Source organism: Astatotilapia calliptera, chromosome 11 (assembly GCF_964374335.1).
Source record: "Astatotilapia calliptera chromosome 11, fAstCal68.1, whole genome shotgun sequence".
NCBI lineage: Eukaryota > Metazoa > Chordata > Actinopteri > Cichliformes > Cichlidae > Astatotilapia > Astatotilapia calliptera.
Window position 1 is genome coordinate 16326835 of NC_137432.1, and position 19482 is coordinate 16346316.

A 19482-nucleotide genomic window follows, 5' to 3' on the forward strand; every position below is an offset into this window, starting at 1 on the left:
TCTCTGAATCATTTAAATCAGAATCCTTTTGTCGTCATTGAACATCAGATGTTCAACGAAATTTGAAGCAGCTCCTTGGCAGCAGCGTTTGGAATACCAACTACACAAATACACAAATGCACAAGGCTTACACAGATGTGCAAGGTTGCTCTGAAGGTTCTGATCCACCACCTTTCTCATGGTCATCCTCACCCAATGCATGGAGCTCTAGACCAAGGGCTGATTGGTCATTTTAGATATCGCCCACTAACCGAACAATCACACCAACATTAACACTATTAAAATTAAACTACTATAAAACTTTGAGACAGTTCATTTCTTTGTAAGTGACCGAACTTCAGCAAGAACTCAAATATTTAATGTATTGTGAAACTGAAGTAAATGGTGTATGGTGAAGCAAATTTGTTCTGAACTGTGATTTTAACACTTTCCAGTTGCCTTGCTTTCCAGCCCATGCTTATATTTAGTATTTAGTACTTGCTTATCATGTCCCATCAGAGAAGTTGGGGCGCAGCCACAGAGCTTTTGGGGGTGTTCTGTGGAGTGCGCCAGCACATGCTTTGGATTCTGTGGGTGGATCAGACCTTCTGTAGATCTTTGAACACATTAGGAATTCAGAAAATAGAGCTTTTTTTGTGCAACGTTTCATTTCGTGTCTTTCAAAGTAACTTCCACATGAATGCCAGAACCCAAGGTTTGCACTCTAACAAGATGATCCATGTTATTCTCTTTACTAGTGTAGTTTTTTTTTTATTTATGCCATCTTTAGAATGAGAGCCACTGTTGTGTGGCATTGATGGCAAACCAAATATCAGAAGAACAAACATTATTTTCCACATTAGTTTTTTTTTTGTTTTTGTTTTTGTTTTTTTTTAAATAAAATAAAATAACATCCATTAAAAAAGTTAAATTCCTCCAAATATCTTTGAACCCAATCTGGCTGAATACTTCATCCTTCCTCATTAATTTAAAGAGGTTTCATATCTTGTTCTATAATGCCATACCTTAATCAGATTTCTACATTCAATACATTTAGTCCACGTCTACAGGACATAATCTCATAACAAAGACATTGTCGACCCTCTATGTGCTGCAGAAACACACTCCAGCTGGTAGCTGCTGTGTTTCAGCTGGTCTCTCAGAAAGTTGACACCTGCAACATGATGAATAAATACATTCAGTTGCAGTTGCAGTGCAGATATGCCCTTGACATCCACTGGGAACATAAACAGTCGGAGCAACCACTGAATATTCAACAAATGCCAAGACCAGCCGAGCCGATGACAGTCTGGACAAAAACGGAGTTAAAAGAAGAAAACAAAACAAATTTCCTTCCTATGCCAAAGCTTCATTTGTTACTTACATATTTCTTGTGTCAAAGGATAATAAAAATTCACACCGTGATTTGATTAATAGCTACGCAGGCTGTAGCATTAAAAATAATTGATAACAGCGATGACAGCAAACTGATGTCAACTAGCAGAGACATACTATGCACAGAAAATGAAGTAAGTTGCTGGGATCTAACAATGCTGTCTTGTTGAGCCGTTTTATGATGGAGAGCCTCATAAAAATGGAGGAAAGTGAACACTGTATCACACTTGCACTGTTTCCATGTTGGATTTTGCGTAGGAGTCTCCTGTAGCACAATGGTAGGGATGTGATGTAGGAAAAAGGAAAATCCCTGCAGCTCAGCCTGACTGTCAGACGTTTCTTTGGCCAAGGCCACACTGACATCAGCCAGGACACTTTCCTGGGAGGAAACGCGATAAGTTCACTCCAAACTCTTTGCTCTTGCAGCTGGAGAATTGCGACAGTGTGTGTGTGCGTCCGTGTCCTTTTCACTAGATCCAAAAGGAAATTTCATTATGCTTAACTCTTGCACTGTAAGTCTTCTGTATCTTCTGAAGAACAAAGCTCACACACTGCCGTTTTTTTCCCTATAGTCATATTTTCTAGTCACTATTTTGATTAACATACAATGTATTCTTTTATTATTCTTGACAGTTTTTCACCATTAAAATATGAATTTTTAAATGTGTAAAAAAAAATTGAGCAGCTGGCAGTCAGGTCATATTGCATAAATTATGTAATATCGCAGAAACACACACATTTTTGCTTTATCTTGAGTGCAAATTCCACTGTGGTTACTGACTTCCCAGAAATCCAAGAAGAGAAAAATATGATAACTGCAATTACAAATATGCTCGGCGAACACATACCAGCTAATATGTACTTGGCATAACCTCCTTTTAAAAAAGATTACGTATCTTAAAAAAACAGGGAGAGGTGCAACAGAAGGATGACATCAGCATATCCACTCTGAGATCCAACACAAAAAAAATGAAAGGAAGGCGAGATTAGACAGAAATTTTTTCACTATGACAGAAGTTAGTAGAATTTAATTTGGGGCTTTACAGTTGACATTAATATATGCATGTAATGAATGACTCAGTCAGACTTGTGATCATGTTAGATATTACTATGACATTAGATTTGAGTGTTTGGAAGTGGGGAGTGAGTGTCAACTACACGACTGCCAAGGCTAAACCTTTAACACATCAGCTACTATTAACGATCAGTGACGCTGGCTCTCATGACCTCATTCTCACACGCGCAGTGGTGACGCATAGAAGATAGTGTCTCACTCCGAACTTGCTAGATCATTCTAGCTCCCTGTCCACTCCCCAACAGTTGGACCACTTTATCTGGCTCCATGACATCTGTTTGTTTACTCAAGCTGCTACTTTTAAGAGCTGATAATCTGGTAATGTGAAGTCAAATAAGAGTTGAGGAAGGATATAGAAAAAGTATATGAACGTGTGTGTGTGTGTGTGTGTGTGTGTGTGTGTGTGTGTGTGTGTGTGTGTGGGGGGTCATGGGCGCCTGTGTGTAGTTTGTTTTCCAGATCTCCTTCAGAAATACCCGACAGGTGCACACAGGGGCCTGTGTGTCCAGTGTCCATTCTTTCATTTACACACACAAGCTTTCCACATCAGGAAATCTGAAACTGCAGTTGGATGTTTCAGTCTATGAACAGCTTAACCTGCACGTGGACGTTTTTATAATGTATACAGTGAATGCACTTGCATTTCACTTGATACTCTGCTTATTACTCAGAGTACAGAGTCTTTTGTCCTGTCTCCCTCCCATTTAGCCCAACCGGTTGTGGCAGATGGCTTCCCCTCCCTTAACCTGGTCTGCTGGAGGTTTCTTCCTGTTAAAATAGAGTTTTTCCTTCCCACTGTCACCAAGTGCTTGCTCAAACGGGGTGGTCTGATTGTTTTGTAAGGTCTTTACCTTACAATCTAAAGCACCTCAAGGGGGCAGTTGTTGTAATTTGGCGCTATATAAAATTAAATTAAATTGAATTAAGGGTCACAAGAAATAAACTGAGAATAAATAAAATAGAACAAATTAAAATTCATCAAAATAGTATTTTACAATTGAAAGGTAGATATACATTTTTAATATACAAAATGCCCCACTGAGACAATTTCTTGCAATCTTCAGTGGTTAAAGAAGCTCCACGGCTGTCCACTTAACAGCCTGTAACGTGTGGGGGTTTTTGCAGTACGTTCCTTTTATTTGATATTCTAATGGGGCCAACTCAGAGCGACGGCTTTAACATTAATAATGTTTTTCACACTGCTCGGTTCCCAGAATGAGACGGCAGTCACACAAATCACAGCACATCTTTTTTCAAGTGTCAAGGGCAGGGACGTGCAGAGAGGTTTAAAGGGGCGGGTGCTCAAAGTTAAAAAGGGGCACATTGAACCATGCTGAATAACAACAACACACATTCATCAAGAATCTAATATGGGAAGGGCAGGGCTGTGTTGATCTGAGACTGTAGACATTAAAAAGTCCACAGGAGAGATGGTAGCTGATTAAACAAGTATCATGAGATAATAACAAAATGCAAAGATTGGTGACAGCGCTTGGAACCATAAGGCAACGAAAAACTGTGACATAAACTCGGCTCTGCCTGTGAATCACTCTTTGCTTCTCTTCTTCCTTCCTTCCCATCATTTCATATATCACTCTCCACTTGCTGTCTATCTGAGAACAAGGCACAACTTGCTATTGCAATAAACTATAATCTAATTATCCACACCTAACAACTCTTGCACTTAATCTATAATAAAATGATGACAGAAAAATGTTATAGCACTGCCTTTAGTAGCCTCACACAGCTCCTGCTGTTTCCTCCTCATGTCCTTACCAGCCATGTCTGCACAATGTTATATCATGAGTAATATTTTTTTAAATCCAGCTAAATAAAACACACACATGCACACACAGTGACATTTTAGACCTTCTTCAGAATACTGTATATACTATGGGCATCCTTACATTATTATTTATTACTAGAGCTACAATAATAAAGCAATGAGGAGGGGGAAGTAATAAATATGAAATAATGTATTCATGATGATTCCATTTGTTTCACTATCCACTCTGTGCAGGGCAAAGCTTATTACATTTTTAAACTGTAGAGATACAATCATTTTACTGCTGTAAAATCCAACTTTTGTCTTATTTAAAATATAAATCTAATATAATCTGCTTCTTAATGTATGTTCTTTAAAATACAGCGTGTGTTTTTTAATATATTATAATTATAATTATTATTATGTGGACATGCATATTAGATCGTTTTTTAGTGAAATATAATCCCTCCAGAAAGGCAGGAAATGCCCAGAAACTTACTTTAAAACTAAATATGTTCCCTAAAACGGTGACAGAGCTACAGACCCATGACAGCCTTACACAGGTAGCCAGCAGCTATGACCAGCACTACTTGTGCAGTTAATAAAAGGACAGGTAATGTTTGTCACGCTGTTGCACACACAGCACGCTCGTTTGTTTCAGTTCGTCAGTTGCAACAAGACAGCTTACCAACGTGTACGTAATAAGCTAATACTCCTGTGTGCTACACACTACAGTGTACGCTGTACACCTACTTACTGGTTTTGTCGCATCAGTCTGTGTCTCTGAGTTAACTTGTGTTTCTCCTACAGCTCCGGACCGCAAAAAATGCGCGTGCTCTTTGTGAGCTCGTTCCCGGCTCGTAACCAGCGCGTTCTGCCGTCGAGGGCGATCATTGGTTAAATGTGATCATGTGACTGATGCAAGCCAGATCCTTTTATTTAGCAAAACTATGATTAATAGTTAAATATTATTGTTGAGGGGCACAGACAGGACTCCGCACGCACACACACATAAAATAAATAAATAAATTAATTAAAAAAATTTAAAAGTTGCCTCAACAAAAGGGCACTTTGGGCACTCATCAGGAAAGGGGCGGGTGCTCAAGCCCCTCTAGCCCCCCCCCTCTGCACGTCCCTGGTCAAGGGGATTACCGAAGCACAGCTCACAGAAAAAGGAAAAAAAAACCATGGGGGAAACAAATAACACCTGGACTGTGCACACATGCACAGGCAGGAGTTTAATGCTGACCCACAGCTAGACTGATCGGTCTGGCTGTGGAATATGACACAAAACCCAACAGTAGTGTGGCAGCTCCTATTAAGGGAGAATTTATGGTCCATTTTAACTAAGCCAGGGCTTATCCTCTGTTAGATTTTGATGAACGGAAATGGTTTTGTCTGTAGAGACAAAAGAGCAAAATCTCACAATGCTTTCTGCCTTCATTGTATTGTAATAGTAGCCTTTCAAAGTAATTACTTGTACACTTGGGTATATTTATCTATATACTCTTATTATACAGTCTGTGAGGATGTGATCTTTAGTGTCTTTTCACTTTTGACTACTTTTGTCAGCTGATGATCACCAGGCTTGATGCTCTTCTCTGTCAGTTATCCAAGCCTGAAACAATTTGAGTATGGTGCAATCCGGGTGCAATGCTGCTGTTACGGTTGCCCAGTAAAACTGTGGGTAACAGACAATCATAGAAACAGGCCTGGCTCCCTCTTCTGGATATCCACAACAGAAACACATGTAATGCGCAGCAGTGGATCAGACATGCTGCTGTTGACTGCCCTGACCTTTTCAGCCCACCACGCTTTTCCATCATGGCTCATTCACAGAATCTGAAACTGATGGTGAGGAGCAGCATTCCTTCCCTAGAATGAGGAAGACCATGAAGGTCAAACGTTTAAAAAGAAGAAAAGTGTTTTGTCCGGAAGGGTCTCGAAATGAGAATGAAAGCATACTGTCTGGTGAAAAAGGCAGAGTTCTGTAATACCAGACACATAATGAACACACAATGTAGTTGATGCTATTTGAGACGGGTGTCGAATGAGAACCATTTTCCAGAAGCAGTGACGACTCTTTAGTACGAGCAGGCCACCAGCTAGTTAACAGAAAGTGCCACCTGCTGGGGAAATGGGTTATAGCTGTCTGAAGGGAAGCCAATAGCTGTGTTCACACATGAGCAGGGAGCTACAGATGTAAGAATAGAGGACATTTAAGAAGCTATTGCAATCACAAGCTATTATAAAATCTGAGGAATACAATTAGGCACACAAAAGAGGCAGGCCAGCTCAGAGTGCCTTTCATAACTGAATCAGCTCAACAGTATAAAAATCCAAAGCTTATTATAATAAAATGTCAATGCATTCAGCTCGTATAAAATCCGCTACAGGGCAAGAGTCTGAGTATGTGTCTGGAGTAACTGTCAGCAGTACAAAAACAGCATTTGTTTGGAAGATGAGTCATACTTTTAAAGGCGCTTCTCTCACTTAATAAACAACATCGGGGGCTAAAAGATGACGTCAAAAGTGCCAAAAACTGAAGTTATTTGAATTGCGACTACACATTTGTTACAAAAGCGACAAATCTCTAAAACACCAAACATTACATCAGACATACACATGTTTACAGCATAGTACAAATACAGTTGGCCGTTACAGTTAACTTCTCTTTTGGTAAATGGTAAATGATGAATGCCCCTTTAAAATGTATTAAGTTGTGTTTAATTAAGTGGCTCCAGGTGGGTCCTGTTGTATTGCTTATAATGTTTGCACTCCGTGCTTACTGTCCCTTGTGGTCCACCGTAGTGGCAACGGGGAGTGTTTGTTTTCACGAAAGTGGGTGTGTTTTATGTTGAACTGAACGAGCGGCAATAAAGATAATGGTGGCTCACGAAGCAGAGTATGAACACGTTATTCATAAGTTTGAGACAGAACATTACATGGTGTCAGAGTAAATCGAACTAAACGCCCACTGACAGAGCGAAATGGATTCGTCGGGAGTTCCTGCACCACGGATGGACTGGGATTCAGCCAATCTTCCCGATGCCTGGCGGAGGTTCGTACAACATGTGAAGCTAATGTTTAGCGGCCCACTAAGCGGCAAGCCCGAGGAGACCCAGTGCAGCTATCTTCTTCTGTGGGTAGGAGAAAGAGGCAGGGACATTTATAACACATGGCAGCTATCGGATGAAGAAGCTAAAAAGCTGACCACATATCTCGACAGGTTTGAACAGTACCTCATGCCGAAAACAAACACCATTTTCGCCAGATACAAGTTTAATGAAAGACTCCAAGGTGAAGGGGAGTCATTTGAGCACTTTGTGACCGAGTTAAAGTTACTCGTCAAGCAGTGTGGCTATGTTAACAGTGATGAAATGGTCCGAGACAGGATTGTCTTCGCAACCAGTTTCCCACAAGTCAGAGAAAAGCTGCTGAGCCAAGGGTCAGATTTGACTCTAGAAAAAGCCATAGACATTGCACGCTCCTATGAGATCGCACGAGAGCAACTGAAAGCCATGGTTGACCCACACACTAGCCTGCAGGGAGCAGCGCCCGCGCATGCAGTATCCGCTAAGCGCCAGAGTACGCAGCAAAAAGATAGGAGGGCACCTCATTATAATAAGATGGGAAAAATGTGTGGAAGATGTGCACGAGCACACAGCCAGAAGGAGGAGTGTCCTGCAAAAGGGAAGAGGTGCAAAAACTGCAATAAAATGAACCACTTTGCCAAAGCATGCCGTTCACAAGCACCACACCAACCCAACCCAGTGTACTCTATTAACCCTGACACTCCAAGCGATGAAGCGGAGCTATTCATAGATTCCATAACAAAGTGCAACGAAGGGGAGGCCGATGAACAGGCTTACGCTGACATTGAAGTAGGCTCACTGCATCACACCGTGAGTTTTAAGCTTGACACAGGAGCCACTGCTAACGTCATTCCTGCCCGATTGTTTAAGAAGTGTTTTAAGCAGGTTAGCTTGGCACCGCCCACACGCACACTATCTGGCTATGGAGGAGAAAAACTCAACATCAAAGGCACATGCCAGTTGAAGTGCAGGTGGAAAGACATTCACAAGATGCTGACTTTTGACATAGTAGACACTGCAGCACCCCCCATCTTAGGGTTGAGAGCATGCCTGGATCTAAACCTAGTCAAGCTGGTCATGTCAGTACAGATCACAAACGTCATGGAGGAGTTTGCCGATGTGTTCGAGGGCATAGGGAAATTCCCAGGAGAATGCGACTTACACATTGACCCAGACGCCATGCCCGTTGTGTGCCCCCCCCCCCCGAGGATCCCTTTCACACTGCGGGAACGACTGAAACGGGAGTTGGATGACATGGAGAAAAACGGCATAATCATCAAAGTAAAAGAACCCACAGAATGGGTAAACGGACTGGTGGTCGCAGAGAAGCGTACTGGGAAGCTCAGAGTATGCCTCGATCCTCGCGAGTTAAACAAAGCCATCAAAAGACCTCATTACCCGCTTCCAACATTGGATGACATCACACCAAAGCTGGCAGGAGCACAGTACTTCAGTGTCATGGATGCTCGCTCAGGCTATTGGGCCATCCAACTAACCACCAAGTCATCGCTTCTCACCACCTTCAACACGACCTTTGGCAGGTACCGTTTTCTGCGCCTTCCTTTTGGGATAATATCAGCACAGGACATTTTCCAAAGGAAAATCGATGAGACGTATGAAGGGCTCAATGGAGTGGCAGCCATCGTGGATGACATCCTCGTGTTTGGCAGGACAAAGGAGGAACACGACGAGAACCTCCGTGCCATGCTTGAGCGCACACGGGAGCGAGGAGTACGTCTCAATCCAGAGAAATGTGTCATAGGCGCCACAGAAGTGAGTTACTTTGGACACAAACTCACCCGGGAGGGCATCCAGCCAGACCCAAAGAAACTGCAGGCCATAAAGGACATGCCACCTCCTGAGAATAAGAATGAGCTTGAGACAATCCTTGGAATGGCGAACTACCTGTCCAGATTCGCACCACGACTATCAGAGGTGAACGCACCGCTGCGTCAGCTGCTCAAACAAGACTCAGAGTTCATCTGGGATCAGACCCACGACAGAGTCTTCCAGCAAATGAAAGATCTCATAACCAGAGAACCAGGCCCCATACTGGCATACTACGACACAACCAAGGAGCTACGGCTACAGGTAGATGCATCGAAGTATGGTTTGGGAGCTGTGTTGATGCAGGACGGACACCCAATAGCATATGCTTCAAAGACACTGACCCCAACAGAAGTCAACTATGCACAGATCGAAAAAAAGAGCTCTTTGCAGTGCTGTTTGGATGCAAGCGTTTCCACACCTACATATACGGCAGGAGAGTCATCGTCGAGTCGGACCACAAGCCGTTGGAGCACATACTGAAGAAACCAATCTCTGTAGCCCCGGCTCGTCTGCAGCGCATGCTGTTACAGCTGCAGAGATACGACATAGAGATTGTGCACCGGCCCGGAAAAGACATACCTGTGGCCGACACACTGTCCAGGAAACCATTGCCCGACCAAGACAGCACGCTGAGTGAAGGCATGGAGGACCAGATCCACTCAGTGATAAACAGCCTCCCAGTAAGTGACAAAAAACTCTCAGAGATACAGGCTGCAACAGGATGCGACCCGCAGCTCACCCTGCTGAAGCAAATTGTGCAGGATGGCTGGCCTGAGGACAGAAAAAAATGCCCCAAAACCCTTTTGGACTTCTGGAATTTCAGAGATGAAATTTCACACTTCCATGGCATCATCTTCAAAGGTGACAAAATTATAGTGCCAATAGCCCTAAGGAACAACATGCTGGAGAGAATCCACACTGGGCACATGGGGATTGAGAGGAGTAAGCAGAGAGCAAGGGACGCCCTCTTCTGGCCAGGCATGGGCAAGGACATAGCTGCCACGGTGGAAAACTGTTCCATATGTCAGGAGAGGCGCGCGGCGAATTCCAAAGAACCTCTCATCCCACACCAGATCCCTGAGAGACCATGGCAGGCAGTGGCCTCAGATCTCTTCACATGGCGTGGACGGAACTACTTGGTAGTTGTGGACTATTACAGCCGCTACTTTGAGGTCGAAAGGCTATTCTCTACCACTGCAGGGTCCGTCATCAAAAAGCTCAAGGCCATATTCGCCAGACATGGTATACCAGAGAAGCTTATCTCAGATAACGGCCCACAGTACAGCTCTCGAGAGTTCAAGGATTTTGCAGTCACATGGGACTTTGTCCACACGACCTCAAGCCCTTTGTACCCGCAAAGCAACGGCCTCGCCGAAAGAACAGTCAAAACGGCCAAATCAGTTCTGGATAAAGCTCATGCTCAGGGAGTAGATCCCTACCTGTCCCTATTGGAGCAAAGGAACACGCCAGTCGATGGCTTCAGGTCACCCGCGCAGCTCCTCATGAGTCGACGTCTACGCTCAGTGCTTCCCATTACCGGATGCCACCTGGTACCTCGCATCATAAGCCCGACGGTTGTGCAAAAAACACGGATGGAAAGACAAGAGCATCAGAGGCGTTACTACAATCGCAGCGCCACACCACTACCGAAGCTGCAGCAGGGGGACCACATTCGCTTTCAGCACGAGTCCGGAGCCTGGAAACCGGCTGTCATCATCCGACCTGCAGAAACTGCCCGCTCTTTCGTGATCCGCACTGGCGAGGGACAGACTATACGGCGTAACCGACGGCACCTGAGAGGCGCCAAGGCGTCACCGGCACCTTCAGCACCAGCATCCGATCTGGTCACCCAGCCAGATGGTGCAGCTCAGCAACAAGCAGAGCCCCTGTCGCCATCTAGAGACACTAAAACGCCAACCATGGACACTAGCCCTGCACTGACCACCAGATCAGGACGAGTGGTCAAACCGAGGGTTATTCTTGACCTGTGATTGTAAAGGGTGTAGGCGGATCGCTGCCCTAAAAAAAAAAAAAAAAAAATGGAAACATGTCAAATGTCCATGTACTAATGAGTGCATATCCCGCATTGCATTGTTGGTGTTAGTTTTATGCCCCAGTAATTTTACACATGGCAGTGTTGAAAAACTGTTCCTTATCCTCATGTTCAGGATGTTCTATTTTGAAATGTATACCAGCTGTGTCACTGGCGGACATTTAAAAAAAAAAAAAGGGAGATGTTGTATTGCTTATAATGTTTGCACTCCGTGCTTACTGTCCCTTGTGGTCCACCGTAGTGGCAACGGGGAGTGTTTGTTTTCACGAAAGTGGGTGTGTTTTATGTTGAACTGAACGAGCGGCAATAAAGATAATGGTGGCTCACGAAGCAGAGTATGAACACGTTATTCATAAGTTTGAGACAGAACATTACAGGTCCCAGTGCTCAATTGTATTAAAGACCTCAAATTATTGGCTGGCTATTCAGTCTTTCTGGTAGAAAACATTTTGGCCAACCAAAATTAGTAAACATTTTAACATCATAGTGAATTTCAGATGAACCTTGCTAATTTAAGTAGCTAGCAGGCAAAAGCAGCATGTGGCAAATCTCCAGCTGTACGTTCTCATCCAAATATTTTTGAAAACTTTACATCACAACAACATACAGTGCATACACAACATAACAGTAGCTTCCACAAATTAATGGTGTAATGTACAGTAACAGTATGTACCAATAAACTGAAGGAAATGGGATGTGGATGACTCATGACTCAAAAACAAAATGTGGATGATTTTCCTGTAACGTAGGAGCTCGAAATTAGAATAGATCTTTATGCTTGTGTTCACATGCACTGATCATTTCCAAAGAAAATCGCTATATTAAACTGTAATGCGTGTGTGCATGAGAAAGAGATAGCAAGAGGATGTGAGTGGAAGAGAGATGGAGTCTGAGCCTAGCATCGTCTAAGCATCAGATCATAGCCACTCCAGAATAAATTATTGAAGAGTACTCTGCAGGGATGTTTGCCGTTTAAATACAGCTAGGGCTCTAAAAGCCAACAGCAAAACACACACACACACACACACACACACACAATTCATGTGCAGTTCAGTTAGCAAAAACAAACTTGATCTGCTTAAAATAATACAATTAATTATAAAGGCTAATGAGATTTTAAATTTTTCACAATAGTCATTAATTTTTAATTACAAGAACAAGAAAACATTTAATACCATTTTCTATATTATAGTTTGGAAATGACAGAATGACAGAAAAATCACAAAATTAAGATACATAAATGCACAAATATTTTTAATAAAGATTAGATCAACCATCTAAACGCCATCCAAATGTATTTATTTCTTCTGCTTCTGGTGACTTGGCACCATATTTTTGCTTTCCATAAGGTACAGAAGGCAACCACTGTTTCTGTGTAGCAACTGGTAGACCTTTATTAGGTCCAACCTGGGACTTTAAAAAGTATTATGTTTCTCTTAAACACAAAAAATGTGCTTCCTGTTAAATGAACGCTTCCTATTTAGAAGATAATGTTGATAATGTTTGCTTCTTAGCTCCCACATTAACATTATAGTATTAGCCTTACATTATATAATAAGTTAGCATATGGCCAGTGTGAGTAACTGCTAATAGTAAATGGCTAATGTTAATGCATCCGCTGGACACATGTTTATTACCGGTTTAACACTTTAAAGTAAATGTGAGTATTAGTGACATCAAAATTCATCACAAAGACCGTGTTGTCAGTCTTTAAAATGCTTTGCTAAGTTTTTTATGCTACTAATTTGCTACTAATTAATGTGTTCAGCTGCTAGTGACTGGGGGGGGGCTGTGTGCACGCATGTTTCCAGCGGTGCCATGAGAAGTTGTCTGTCAGCTGGAGAAGGTGAATATGGCACTGTTTGTATCAATACTACTGCAAATGAGTACCTAACCCAATAGCAATTTTTAGTATTGATCAGTATCTGAGTATCATGTCTTCTGGAGTCAAATGTGAGGGCAGAATCCTTTGAAAACTCTCTTTTCCATATGGCTATATAATCATTCTATTGGACCTGATCAGTGAAGAGTGCTCATCTTCCAACAAGAACTGTGCATAGTCTATTCTAATCCCCCTTCTAGGACAGGCCTGTACATCTGCATACAGTCAGGAAATCTGTAGCAGAACCTCGTCATTCATCAGAGCTTACTACAAAAGCTCAGCCTCACCCACGGGTGCTGATATTGCCTGACATGGCCTTCTGATTGCTGGAAAAAGAGACGTACAGGATGTGGATGTAGGCCTTTTGTAGACCTGCATGCACATCCTGAGTTATACAAACTTCCTCCTAGACAGGAGCACAATTTTCCAAAACTCGATCACAGACGTATTGTGTTCAATCAAAGACTTGTGCTAAGCTGGCACACTGAAAATTAGTATATTCTGTGCTACATTAAACCGGGTTTTATCCTTGTTGTGCTGTCTGCTTTGGTGATTGAGGATGAGCATTCCCTGCCCTTTTTTCAGAAGGGCAGGGAATGCATAGTAGGAGTGAAACAAGAGGAGTGTTACATCCTGCCCATATAGCAATGACTGAAGCTCAAGGAAGGCGCTTGTATGTGCCTGTTTTTCACTGACATTTTATAAAGTACAGTTATTTCTCGTTGCCATGTGTACATTTACTAACATTAATTCGTTATGCAAAAACTCAAAATCTTACTAAGTATATTTGTCTTATTTCTAGTCAAAATTATCTCATTACACTTAAAATAAGACACAATCAGCTACAGGGCAACATTTCAGTAAGCTAAAGGAACTTGTTTCAAGACAGTGAATCTTGAAACTAGAGAAAAACTAGAGATTTTTCACTTGTTCCACTGGCAGATTTTTTCACTTAATACAAGATATTTTAGCTTAAAATAAGTGAAAAAATCTGCCAGTGGAACAAGTGAAAAATCTCTAGTTTTTCTCTAGTTTCAAGATTCACTGTCTTGAAACAAGTTCCTTTAGCTTACTGAAATGTTGCCCTGTAGCTGATTGTGTCTTATTTTAAGTGTAATGAGATAATTTTGACTAGAAATAAGACAAATATACTTGGTAAGATTGCACTTTGTCATCTTCCATGCTCTGCCCAGAGTGCAAACAAGAATATTCCCACAGAGGACAATGGCTCTGACATAATTAACGCAGGCTTTCTGTACTGCTTTTCATAAATAGAAGAGTCAACATGATGAATAATGTTCTTTCTTTGCTGGTTCTAAGGTTTGACATTTAAAAAGGATAGGCGGCCTGGCATCCACTACATCCACTGGTACACACATGGAAGAAGTCACATGCTCCACATTACTCCCGTAAAATCACTAATTTTTTATTCATTGGTGCACATCTGTTCCACAGTCATAATGATCTGTTGTTGCATATGATTTGTGTATTTGTGTTCACTACACTGAATGCCAGTTGTATTGATTTCTTGGTATATTGTTATGTGTTACAGCCTCTCCTACCTCTTGGTCAGGTTTCACTTGAAAAGAGATTTTAATCTCAAAGAGGCTTTTACCTGGATAAATAAATACATACATAAATAAATAATAGTAATAATAACATTATTAATGCGACTGCAGCATAGTATTGAGTTCTTAATGCATTTAAAACTGAATTGAAACACCAGACCATTATTATTTAATAGCTCCATATTGAAAATAAAATATTTCATGTGGAGTTCAGTTTTAATGACCTCTGACATCCAACTTGGCGTTGTTAGCTAACAGCAGGCTAACTTTTCAGTGCCAACATATAGCAGAATGGACAGTCAGAAAGACTATAAGCAACACATAGCTGTTTTGGAGCTCTGAGTGCTAGTCGCTCTTCACTTGCTCTAAATCACATGACATACAGGTATAAGAATAAAAGCTTATGGGGAAAACAGGTGGAGTGCAAAGGAAATTAGCACTAGCATATTCATATTGGGTTAGCTTAACTACTACAAGGCTTCATTAGCTAGCCTTTTCAGTTTTCCATGTCAATATGTCTGTAACAACTGAAATACAAGATTTAAGTTTGTTTTAAATGTCTGCTTTAAATAAGTAAGCACTCTTTCACGTGCATAGATATAACTCTGTTTAGTCCCCCTACCTGCAATACGAATTACAGCCCTGTCAGCTGGATCCAGGACCTCCGCTGTGGCGGATTTGGAGCGTTTGACTCTCTGGTGTTTGGACAAGTTCCAGGGCAGGGTGTCTCCAAGAAAGGGGACGCCACTCTTCTCTTCATAGCTTTCCTCCAGTGGGGTTCGATCCCTACGTCTGTCTTTACGGGTCGCCATCACCCACTTAAGAAAGAGATGGATAGGCTTAGTTAGGGACTGACTGCATGAAGGTGCACACATAATCAGAATAAATGTTTTGCTACGTTTACACTCAAATATTAGCACACCACCAGTGGTCAGCTATTTTCTTCTCTGTGCTGACCGACCTCAGCATACTAACATTTAACTGCCACCCAAATGTATAACAAGATTAAACTCAGGTCGCCTAATGTTCGAGTGCTATAAAAATGCAAACTGCACGGCCAGACACACCATGTACTTTGTGGAATACTATCAGTGTATAAAGATGGGAGAGGCTGCATGATCAAGATAACGGTACCACATGGAGCTTCACCTGTTGGTGCAAGGAGTAGGGGTAAGAAATGGCAGCAACAGACACTTGGAAAGCTTGCACGACTGTCCTTCACTAGAAATGCTTAAAAAGGTACAACTGCTTAATGCAGCTGAGCATCCTTGCTCCTTGTTTTCATACTTCCTCTGTGTGCCCAGGTTAACGTTTATTGTTAAATATTTAGCCTATACGCACAGGGCAGCATCAGTTACAGTTAGTTCTAACGTTTTACATATCAGGACATAATAAAAAATTATCTAGCCCTTTCCAGGTTTTAAAATAAGGTACATACAACCTCAAATGAGCAACGGCACATGACATATTACACTATTTCATTATTTATTTATTTTTTAAACTAAGCCAAAATCCAGGAGCAGTGTGTGAAAAACTGTAGCCTGTACAACCACCTATAGCAGTTATAACTTGAGGCAATTGTTTTCTACATTGTTGTTGAGTGGTTGTTGCCCACTCTTCTTTACAACCTTGCTTAATTTCACTGAGATTTGTAGGCATTTGTTTATATGCACAGCTCTCTTAAGATCCCACTACAGTGTTTCCATGAGGTTGAGCTTTGGACTTTGACTGGGCCATTGCAACACTGTTATTCTTTTCATTTTCAGCTATTCTGTTGTAGATTCGCTGCTATGCTCATCATTGTTTTGTTAAATGACTCAGTTTCAGCTGAACCTTTGCTGTTAAACAGATGGCCTCACATTTGACTCTAGAATACTTTGGTATACAGAGGGGTTCATGGCCAACTCAATGCCCAGGTCCTGTGGCTGCAAAACAAGTCCAAATCATCACCACTCCGCCACCGTGCATGGCAGTTGGTATGCAGTAAATGGGCTCATAAGCTTTGCTTGGTTATGACCAAACGTGGCACTGTACATTTAAGGCTAAACGTCTCCACTTTGATCTGTTCAAAGGACGTAGTTCTGCAGGTCTTGTGGTTTATTCAGATGCAACTTTACAAACCTAGCTGTGCTAGAACAAAGAGGTAAATAACCCATACTTGTTCAGTCTTTTTATAATCATACTGTAAACTTCAACATGCTAAGTGAGGTTTGTAGAGTTTGCGATGTAGCTCTTGAGGGTTTTTTTTTGCTGTTTCTCTGAGCATTGCACAGTCTGACCTTGGGTTGAATTTGCTGGGACATCCATTCCTGATTAGACTGTCTTGAATCTATTCATCTTCCACTTGTGAATACTCTTTCTCAGCACTGAATTACCTTATTGATAGGAAAAAACAATTGCTTCTCCAATTCCATTGCTGACGTCTTTCCTCCTTGGCGCTGTTTTTATACATACCTGAATGCTGAAAAGGCCTTCTGCTCTAATAGAGGTCACCACACTTCCTGATCGCATCTGATTATCAGCACCGGGCTGCTGTTTGCCCTCTTAACTCTGGAAGCAGCAAGAGTGTATTTCATTTTGCCCAAACTCCTATGTTTTGGATTCATTTTTGTTAAATTAATAATGATATGGCATGACGTTGTTTATCTGAGGTTGTATTTACCTACGTTTAGGAGCTGTTAATGAGAAGATTGTTTTAGTATGTCCAGAAATGTAAAACATTAGAGCAAAAAGATAGTGACAGTGACAAAGCTGATTAGAAAACATTTACATTATAACTGTCACTTCTATTGTACTTTTCCTACATTAAGTGGTGTTAAATGCCGTGGGAAGACAAACGGTAGAAGAAAGGATTTGGTTTCCTAAAACTTACAGACTGAGGAGGTTAAATATGGAGATAAAACTAAATAAACAGCTATTAGGTCAATGACCAACATCATATTACTGAAAAGGTATGAAGCTCACATGGTAGTATACACACATTGGTAACGATTACTGATTTAACAAAAGCACGAGCTCAGTCAACACATAGCAGTTAACTGACTCATCAGAACTCATAAACTCTGTCTGTAAGGATGCCAAATAAAACAACGAATGGTGTCACCTGAAGTGACAACCCACCTTCTCAATTGAGGCGTCACTTTCTCCTGTCTCATCGTCTCACTTAACTTAATGTCAGCGTAACTATTTTAAAACGCCAAGAGATGCATGCTTTAATTTAACAACAACATGGAACACATTTGCCATTACTGACCACCTGACTGAAGAAATAGCTGTGTGTGAGTGTGTGTGTGATGACACACCCGCTGTGAGAGATAACTCTTGTCAATAATCCAAAGCTCAGCAGTGATGAAATGGTGTCACATGCCTCTAGTAGTCACAGCTGACCTGAGAGCAGAGCTCAGTCCCCTGTGAAGTTATCATGCTGCACATGTAAATTCCTGTCAAGCTATCCAGCCTTTGGATACTGATGCCATGACAACACAGGCTACTGTAACCAGGTTAATAAATGGGCTGCCAAGTTATAGCATCGAAGCTGGTTTAATTAATCTGTTTGTTTCCATGTCGACACAGCAAATATTGTCTCTGCAGTAGAGGTTTACCTTTTTTTTTCCTGCAGATTTACTCAAGGTAAGAATTGGAAAACACTTCAAAGCAGGAATATACTCCTTCAGCGATTTCATTTTAGAAATGTTTGTTTTTGGACTGTTTCAGTGTTTACCTGTGGTAAAAAAAAAAATGTTTCCACACTAGAGAAAGAAAGTCTCACTTCAGCTTGCCTCCATTACAGAACACACACACACACACAGTTTCCTGTGGTGTTGGATTACAGTATAAGTCAGGCTACCACCGATACATTTTCCATCTGAAAATACTGAAATGTATCATCGGGAGCACGCTGTCCTCTAGCTCAGGATTGTAATGATGTACGGTTTTGCTGAGTACCTTAAGCAACGCAGAATTTCTCCACAAGGTGGACGCACCTGCAACAACCTAAGCCCAAAATCTCTCTGCAAAGCTCACTGAGTCAAGTTATTGCTACACTCCTGTGCTGTCACCCAAACCTACCAGTTTCTTCCAACCCAACCCACGCACAGGACCGGACACCGGCATTGTCTTACCTTACTGCTGAGCTGGATCAGTGCGTAAACGCCTGTTAAACAGCCATGAGTGCCAGTGCTTCACTATGCGCCCTGCAGGATGTCGCCAACCAAAACAAATAAAGTCGCCGACAGCCACGATAGCCACACCTTTTACAGGAGGCAGGGCTGCTGGAAGAGGCTGAAGAGACAACCCGCCGTGCAGAATCCGCATCATCTGTGATATTTCTCCCGCCCCGCTCGCTCTCTTTCATCCATCCTCCACTGCATGGCGACACCACTGAATTCAAAGGTCGGTGATCCTTCGCGCAGTCGTTAACTCACACCCCCTCAAAAAAAACAAAAAAAACAACAACAACAACTCTAAAGTGCAGCTTCCGATCTTAATTACTCCGAGAGAAACTGAACAGTCCTTCTCTAGACGCTCAGTCCGCACGTCGGAGCTGATGTTGGGTTTGTGCTCCGATCCAAAGCAATTAACAGCTTTCCTCCACCAGCAGGGTCTGGTGCTGCGGTGAAACGCTGCATGACTCACTGTTCGATTAGTTTGCCTGCTTGTCCCGGACTGAATAGTGTATTGTCTGCAGGCTACTGCAAAGGAGAGAGTAAGAAACTGTGATGACACAGCCGCTGTCTGCGAGGGTTTAGACTAATGATTAACTAGAAGAAAAGCAGTTAACTGGTTTGATTTTACACAGTAAGTATCACAAGCTCCTATTTTACTGCACTGAAACATACAT

At 42.0% G+C, this 19482-nt stretch overlaps 1 long non-coding RNA gene across 1 annotated transcript in view; it reads right to left on the minus strand.

The window, feature by feature from the left end:
* Positions 1-19349, minus strand: part of LOC145431771 (uncharacterized) — a 60162-nt gene extending 40813 nt beyond the window's left edge. Inside the window, exons 1-2 of the long non-coding RNA XR_013912067.1 lie at positions 18764-19349; positions 15265-15460 (exon numbers count right to left, since the gene is read on the minus strand). This is a non-coding gene — a long non-coding RNA (uncharacterized LOC145431771). The remainder of the gene's footprint in view (positions 1-15264; positions 15461-18763) is intronic.
* Between the last annotated feature and the right edge of the window lie 133 nt (positions 19350-19482).